Source organism: Epinephelus fuscoguttatus, linkage group LG18, assembly GCF_011397635.1.
Source record: "Epinephelus fuscoguttatus linkage group LG18, E.fuscoguttatus.final_Chr_v1".
Classification (NCBI taxonomy): domain Eukaryota; kingdom Metazoa; phylum Chordata; class Actinopteri; order Perciformes; family Serranidae; genus Epinephelus; species Epinephelus fuscoguttatus.
This window is the reverse complement of record NC_064769.1, coordinates 31776403-31784937: the sequence shown is the minus strand read 5'-3', so window position 1 is coordinate 31784937 and position 8535 is coordinate 31776403.

Genomic DNA, 8535 nt, shown 5'->3' with positions numbered 1-8535 from the left:
TGATATTCCCGTCTGTTGTTCACAGAGCAATCAAAAGCAAAATGATATATTTTTTTGTCAATTATTTACAAATCAGTGCATTTCTTCAAACATCTCAAAAAGAAAATGCTTTTATATCGGGAAACACCAAAAGAAAAGACCGCATGAAAGAGAGCAAATACAGCAAGATGTTAACTCTATTTTTAAATGTTGACTGCTCATTTCAGGTCAAGAGGAAGACACGGTACAGTGTGTAAAAGGAAAGTGCCAAAGGGAACGGGAGAAGGGCTCTCCACAGAGGGCAACAATTGTGGATGAAATTTACTTAGGCGTGCTCCAGACTGTGGCGGGATACAGTTGAAAGCCAGTGTAGGCTGCATGAGGACAAGACATTTTACATGCCCGAGGAGCTCCATTACTTACAGTGGATGTAGGGCCAGCGGTGCCACAGAAATCTTTGCCTAGTTCAGGAAAAAAAAAAAAAAAAAACAGAAAGAGAAAGAGTTACAGTTGCAAAACATTGAGAAACGACCTCAGAGTGTATCAAACCCATGAATTTTCCACTCCCTTCCAGTTGAGAGTTGTCAGCCCCACACCACCATCACGCTGCTTTAAAGGTCACTGAGAATCAGACACTGCATACTTACCCAGCCACCTGACCCGGCCAATCAACCACCAGCCACGGGCTTTTTCACACAGACTGAGATGAGGTGGGCTGTGTGCAATCAGCTGAAAGAGGCTGACCCCTCAGCCATGTCAGACCTTTTTTTTTTTTTGTAACCTTTCAGATAAGGTGTGCCTTTGCAGAGGAAAATCTGGTCCCCGTCCAAAGCATAGCAATTTGCTATATTTTGATATGATGCTGCCCACAGCATTTCTTGTACAGTATCTTGAAATGCCCACGAAGTAAACACATTGGTGATGTTTTTTGTGCTACAATAGGTACATGTGACCCCTGATAACTTCAGCTTACAATAGCCAGTGTTGAATTATAAGTGAAATATACAGAAACTTTTCCTTTTCACTAATGATGCGCAACACTAATATTAGCTCATGTCATTAGCAGCTGCAAAAAGGGTTACGACCAATGTGTCACTCACCTGGCTACAGGTTTGAGCGTTTGATGAATAACTACTTGTAATTTTTTGACATTTGTGTTGACGCTGCTCCAGAGGGTGTGTGATCATCGGAGGGGAAAAGTAAAAGATAGCAAGACCCCATGTCCTTAAAAACCGCTGTGAGCCGGACTGTGAGCGGGCCTGTCATGTTCCTCCAAGGCGGTGATGGCATGATGTGTGCATCTGAAGTGACAGCGGGCTGAAGCAAACAGATCTCCCATCTCCGTGACACTGACGGTACTCCTTCGCTGAGGGTATTTGCTTTACTCAGAGCAAGTCGGCCGAACCCGTCAAGTTTACTTCTTGAGCGTTTGGATGGCAGCGTCATCTCCCAGAAGTTTATGAAATAAACACAAACTCAGAAATGTAGGTTATGTGGCCACTGCCTTTGCATTTTCTTACGGTTTTCTCCCCTCGTCTGTGCCCGCGTTATGGTGACTCACCGTGCGCCTCAGTCGGAGGCACAGTTGCAGGAACAGCAGGGGCAATACAGTGATACTGCTATTGTAGTTTTGTGCCGTCAACCACGTTTCTGTTTGGAACGGAGTCCCATTTCCCAAAAGCATCTTAAAGGGGAGCTCCACCATATTTACACATCAAAGTCTGTTTACAGGTCTTGTGGAATACTACTAAAAAAGTTGCTTCTGTGGCTGCTCAAGACCTGAAAAACTGCCTCAAGTGATGTCACTTGAGTCAGCGTCAATTGGGGCTCGAGACTACAAGTCTAAAAATAAAAAAAAATCTGTGGGTGTGTAGTTAGAAAAAAGTGAGCTTAACAGATGCCTGTAGCCCACTCCTCATCAAGGGCTTGAGGCTACGTTAGCCGCTACTAGCATAACACACACAAACATCTTGCATTGCATTGTGGGTAATATAAGCACCAGGTTTTGAAAAGGAAGAATACATAGTGAAAAAATACAGTATCTTTGGTTCTGCTGCACTGATTTCGATGATGAAATTGAGATGATCTCAGTTCATAGTGGAACTGGGAGTATCTTAGCAACAAGCTGAAAAGCACTGCTTCAAGTCTGTAGCACCTCTGCCTGATGCTGAGTGTAGTTGGGTGTGTAAAAAAAAAAGTGACCATTTGTCATGTTCCCTTGCCATGTGATACCAGCGCCAAAGGCACCCTTTGGCATCCCCATGAGACACCTGGGGCCAGTTGCCCAAAACACCTTAAGTTAAGATGTTCTTTAAAGTCCTAGTTAAGGTTTCCTCAAACTAAAATTGGTTGCTCAAGACACCCTTAAGTCCTCTCCTTATGGTTTCCTTAAAATTTCTCCCTGTCTTGGTCGAAAGCAAGGTCAAAAAATACTTAAGGTTCTTTTGACTTTATCCTAACTGCAACATGACCAAGTGATAAATGAAAAAAGAAAAAACTAACACACCCAGAGAAGAGTGCTCTGTGACTAGGACAACCTAATAAATTTGCTTTTGATTTTAGGCTATAGATTTGACTGAATTAATTTCCGTTGCAATTTCTCTCCACAAATGTTTTCTGATATTTGGGGATCACATTTATTGAGTAATTTGTGCTTTCTATGACTGTGTTACTCCAGAAGTATAATCTTTTCCTTCTTTGACAAGTGTGTCTTTCTTGTCATCTTTTATTCTGCTATTTTTTTCCACTATCAAAGCAGAAGTCAAATTTGTGAGACGATAACAGGCATCACAAGCGTGAGACCAAGCAAACAAACAATCTCAAGGGAAACTTATAACGCTGTAAAATCTCTTTCAACACAGTTTCCTTCACTCAGGAAACGTTTAAAGGGATTCTGTGCAACTGTGTAAGTAGCTCAGCTAAGGAGAAATGAAGCCTTAAGTGTCATACTTAAGTAGAAAACATAAGGTGTTTTGTTCAACCAGTACCAGACTCTTAACTAACTCCAGTATGGACCCATCTGTGGCAGTATTTGTAGCTGAGGGCAATGGATGTCGTATGAACAGCAAGAAAGTCTGCACCGGGTGGTTGGGAGGTGTGGTGGTGGATGGTTCAAAGTACACAGACATTCACCCAGGACACCTGAGGTTGTGTCCCCTGTGAAACCAAAAGTCAATGTTGTTAAAAGGTAACATACTGTAGCGACATTCCATTGAAAGCAAAAGTAAATCTTGTTTTAATGTAGCATTACATAATTACAAAGGTTGGACATATTTACATCACTCAGGTAATTAACTTATTTGAAGCCAACAAGTGATATTATAACCTCGATTGTTTGACAATAGCCCTTTTTAAATAGGAGTTGTGCAAATTTGCAGGACAGCCCAATCAGTATTTTTTCAGCATTGGCAGTATAAAAACAAAATCAGGGAGTGCAGCAAAGTGCAGCCTGCCTACTGTTGTTCATACAGAATGCTCCTTTTTTGGGTCGATGGGGGGCGTGAGCAAGTAACAAAACGTGTAGCTCAGCGTGTGACGTAAACAGTGACGTACTCCGAGGGAAGCCGCGGCTTGTCAGTCTTTCGGCGATTCTCTCGTAAGTCAGCCCGTCCTTCACCGTCCCCGTCATCTGACGGTTAATGGCCTCTTTGTTTGCGAGGACAAGGAGGGCGCGCTATTCCTTGTTTCCCCAGTTGCTCATCAGCGTCTTTCAGGTTTGCGTTTCCCTCTTGCTACTAGCTGCTCATTCCTGCTATCAGCGGTTTCCTGTTAGTCCACCGTCAGCGGCTCGCACGTGCAGCGTCATCAACAGCTCCTCCCACAAGTCATCAACAGCCCCTCCTGTGGTGGAAGGGCACCTCGCTCTTTTTAAACCAAAAAGGTTCCACGAATATGTCTACCCTATGAGGCGGAAAATCGGTTACCTTGGATCAACCTGCCAATCCGGCTCTGTGTGTCTAAACGCTTGCAGCTTGCCGGCAAAACAACCCAACATTCGCGGAAAATCTGGCAGTATAAAAGGGGCTAATGTGTTTTACCAAGGGGACAGTTGTGATGAATTTTGTGTCCACATTAGACGCTGAGGGGTTGTGACAAAGCGTCTGTATTTGACAACCTGGGGATAGTGGTCAAATAAGGGTACACCGTTACATCACTGCAGCAAGATGAAAATTTAAACTTCTATTATTCTGCTGCAAGACCTTCAGCAAGTAAGGAGCTATATATTTTTCGGAGCTGCCTTCATTCACATTTTCATCTCTGTCTCATGGTTTATTTCTGGGTCAGTAACCATGATGATGCTTTGAGTTCCTGATTGCAGCAGGAAAATGTTCAGAATTTGGCACAACTACGATTTGTCTCTCAGGCTGGCTTCATGTTTACAGCACAGGCTCATGAATACTGTCGCATTCAGAGTCATACCAAACCGGTGGCTCCCTGTGACCCAGGTGGGGCGCGCATCTGAAGCCACAGAAAAACATAAGTGCACTTCACTGTGCACCTGACTGTGCATTACTTCCTGTGCTGTGGATACAATCAATGTGGGGATTATTGGGAGTGATGACAGGTCACAAAGTGTCTCACACTGTGGTCTGTGTTCTTGTTCTCAGGGTGCTCTTTGTGGACAGCGTTGCTATTCTGAGGAAACCCCGCCCCTGTCAGGCTAAATACAGGCTGTCAAAGCCTGCTGAGTGTAATTCTGTCCCCTGTCTTTGGACTCTGTGATTGCAGTCCTGCAGGTGGTAAAATGTCCAGATTACAGTCATTACTGTGAATTTGTTTAGATGTTTGAATGAGTCTTAAAATGTCTCCAACTTGTCAGTTACACTCCACCCCAGCAGCATTGGTTTCATTTATAATTTTTGGACATCTCACTATGACTGAGATGAATTTTCCCAGGCACAATTGTTGCACAATTTGCCAAGGAAATCCTTAAATTAGAGCAAGGAATTGAGAAGACAGCGAGGAAGCTCACAGACTAAAGGAATCAGATCTGCCTCAACCGTAAGACGTTTAAAGAAAGCTGTATCTCAAACAGCCAGAGCTGGATTCTCTGTAAAAACCACAGAGCTTGTAAAACCCCACAAAGGCCACAAAAACAACTGCAGAATGAAGTGATGAGACAAGTTTATTTCACCATCAATGTTTTTAGGGTGAATCAACAGCCAGCACCAAAAGCTGACATTGTAAAGTACCTGCAGAGACAGTCAGAGAGTCCATGATCAGCTTGTTTAGATGGATTTAGCCCAAATATCTTTGGATTTTGTCTACTATTAACAGCCATCATTAAATTGTCTTCTTCATGAAAAATCAAATGCCACTGAATCATTTTTGCTCAGGTGCTTGTATGTGGTTGTCTTGTCATATAATCCTTGTAGTGAGAAAGCATACATCACTTTCCCAGCTCATTCCATGAACAGTGGCAGTCAAAACTGATTTTCAAACAGCAACAGAGATGGTAGAATTGATGTCGGTTGCATCAGTCACTGTAAGCCTCCAAAAAGGATCCGGTTGAAATGTGGGACTGCTGGGATTCTTTTAGAGTTTCATTTTGTTCCCAAATTTGTTCCCATGGTGGGATCGGGTGTTTGTTCTGTCACCATCAAAAGTTGTCATTTCTGAACGGTACCAAGCATTAAAACTGTGGGTCTTACTTAATAGTAGCCATATGGGGGAAGGTGCACAAGAATGGTAGCACTCCACACAGGAAAAAGGAGCAACTTTTCATGATTACCGTGATATAGAATTGACCTTAAATTAACTAAAAGTAATGACGAGCTCCGTGCAAGGTCGTTGTCATGGGAAGACGTTGCCAGGTCAACCTTTAATTGGCGAGTCAAGTGAGTGATGTTAACGGTAATGAGTGAATCAGCAGTGGAGAGCCAGCCCAGCTTGCTGAGGTTCAGGTAAGGCCTGCGTTCATTTAGCTCAGGCATGTCCTAAGTCTGGCCCGGGCGCCAATTGTGGCCCGCAGACCAATTTTAACTGGCCCTCGGCTTGACTCTCAAAAAATACCATATGTGGCCCTTTACACAATAATGGTTAATCGAGAAAGATCATTTCACATTTTTACCCTTCACCTCACAATGATAGGACTATCGGACAGTTTGTAGACAGGCATCACGTAGTAATAGTTCATTAAAAGATAAAAATGGTTGCATTTGTCTCTTTTTTTTTCCCCCAACATATTTGATGCAAGAATTAGTTGGCCCCCAGGTATTTTCACGTTGTTTTATATGGCCCCCATTCAAAAAAGTTTGAACACCCCTGATTTAGCTTATGTTGAGGCCTGTTAGCTGGCCACAAGGCTTTGGGATACCTGAACCTAAACCTAGACCTAGAAATAAAGCATATGTCCAGTATCCAACCCAACCGCCAAGCACACGCACATGTTGCATTTACATGTTATTATGTAGCACATGAAACTGTACAGTATGTTTCAACAGTGCTGTGGCTAATGTGTGACTTGGTTTAGGCATCCAAAAAACCTAGTTATTGTTAGGAAAAGATCATGTTTTGGCTTTAAATACCTGGTTTTGCGGCCACTGCAAACACAGTAATGTGTCTGTAAAAAAACAACCCATTTTTGTGCCACTATGTCGGCAGGAAATGCAGCTTTTTTTTCTTTTTAAGATTTTTTTTCGGGCATTTTTTGCCTTTAATGGACAGGACAGTTAAGTGTGAAAGGGGGAGAGAGAGAGAGGGGATGACATGCAGCAAAGGGCCACAGGCTGGACTCAAACGCGGGCCGCTGCGGCAACAGCCTTGTACATGGGGCGCCTGCTCTACCACTAAGCCACCGACACCCCGAAATGCAGCTTTTTGAGGCACTATCTCTGTCGAAAGGTTACTTCAAAACACCAATGTTTGTGGACTAAAATGCCATTGGAAAAACAGCCATGGCTTGCCAAAAAAAAACAGTCACGTTTGGGGGCTGAGAGGCCACAAAAATCACAGCAATAGGTACCTGAAAAACACCCAGGTGTTGGGGCTGAAAAGCAGCAGGAAACCAGCAATAGGTCCCAACAAAATAACCCACATTGGTTGCGAAAAAAGCCCCTGGAAATAAAACAATGACTGGCAAAGAAACAACCATTGGTCTGCACCTGGGTGATACACCATCCACCACCTCCTGATGACAAAGTCAGCACTTCAGAAACGCTGATATGATACATAGTTAACATGCAAATATAACATTCATGGTTTGCAGAAACGTGCAAAGCTTCTGGCAACTAGGCCACGTGTCCCACTATTTCACCACTGTGATGACCCTTGCACAGTGCACTACGTTGACAATATCATAAATGTTATTAAGTGCTATATTGTATGCAACGGACTTGCTTGAGTTGCAGTTGATAGTGAAGGAAGAAGGGATAGTGCACCCAAAAATGAAAACTCAGCCATTATCTACTCACCCACAAGGCCCCAAGAACACAAAATTGAATCCACAAAGTATCTCCATACTGCTCATCCGTAGTGATCCAAATGTGCTGCAGCCCCGACATAAAAAGTTGTTTCGAAAAACGTCATTTGAACTCTGTTTTTAGCCTCACTGTAGCCTGTAGCTCTGACTGCTTCTCTGTGCTCCGTGTTCACGTGTGTGCGCTTGCGCGAGACCAGCGAAAGCATGAGCTTTGCTTACCCGTGTTTACATCACGTGACACGTGCACCGCACGGGGAGACAGCAGTAACCACAGTAGCCAAAAGATAATTTGCACTACGGTCTTTTAGCAAAGGACAGCCCAACATGTCTGAAGACTTTGAAATTGAGGAGGAACAGCATTTCTTTGTTGAGCCGTATTTGTTTGAGTCCGAGTATACGGACGGAACTCAGGCTACTGGACGAAGCAGCCGCCGCAGCTCATGAGCCTAACCCTCAGCCAGCTGCAGAATACCAGAGTCGAGCACTGGAAACCTGGTGATGTAGTTGTTTCAAATGCAAAGCAATGCCAACAGATGAGGAAAGTCTTTGCTGCTCAGACTGGGAATTGGTGATGCCTGCACTTGAGAATCTGGACATCAGTACTGACCAGACTGCTGCTCTTCAGAGACTGTGCATCACCGATCACCCTGAGCGTGCACACACGTGAGCACGGAGCACAGAGAAGCAGTCAGAGCTGCAGGCTACACTGAGGCTAAAAACAGAGTTCATATGATGTTTTTCCAAACAACTTTTTATGTCGGGGCTGCAGCACACTTGGATCACTACGGATGAGCAGTATGGAGATACTTTGTGGATTCAATTTTGTGTTCTTGGACGTTAGTCTGGGGCGCCGTCTGCCATTAGGTGTGCTAGCCGCTGCCCCCGCCGATCTCCGCAAGGGATGTGAGGACTCTAAAACTTCACCAGGGCCTCCATCATTTCATTTTTGGGTGCACTATCCCTTTAAGATTTCCATGACCTGGATGACTGAGAATCTTCACCAGCATCATAAATGTTTATGCTTAATGTAAATCACATATTCATAGTTGAATAGAATGGCCAGAATCAATGTGTGTACGCAACTTCAAGTCCCAAGTAGCTCCAAAAACACTCAGGCATACACTTCCCATAATGCA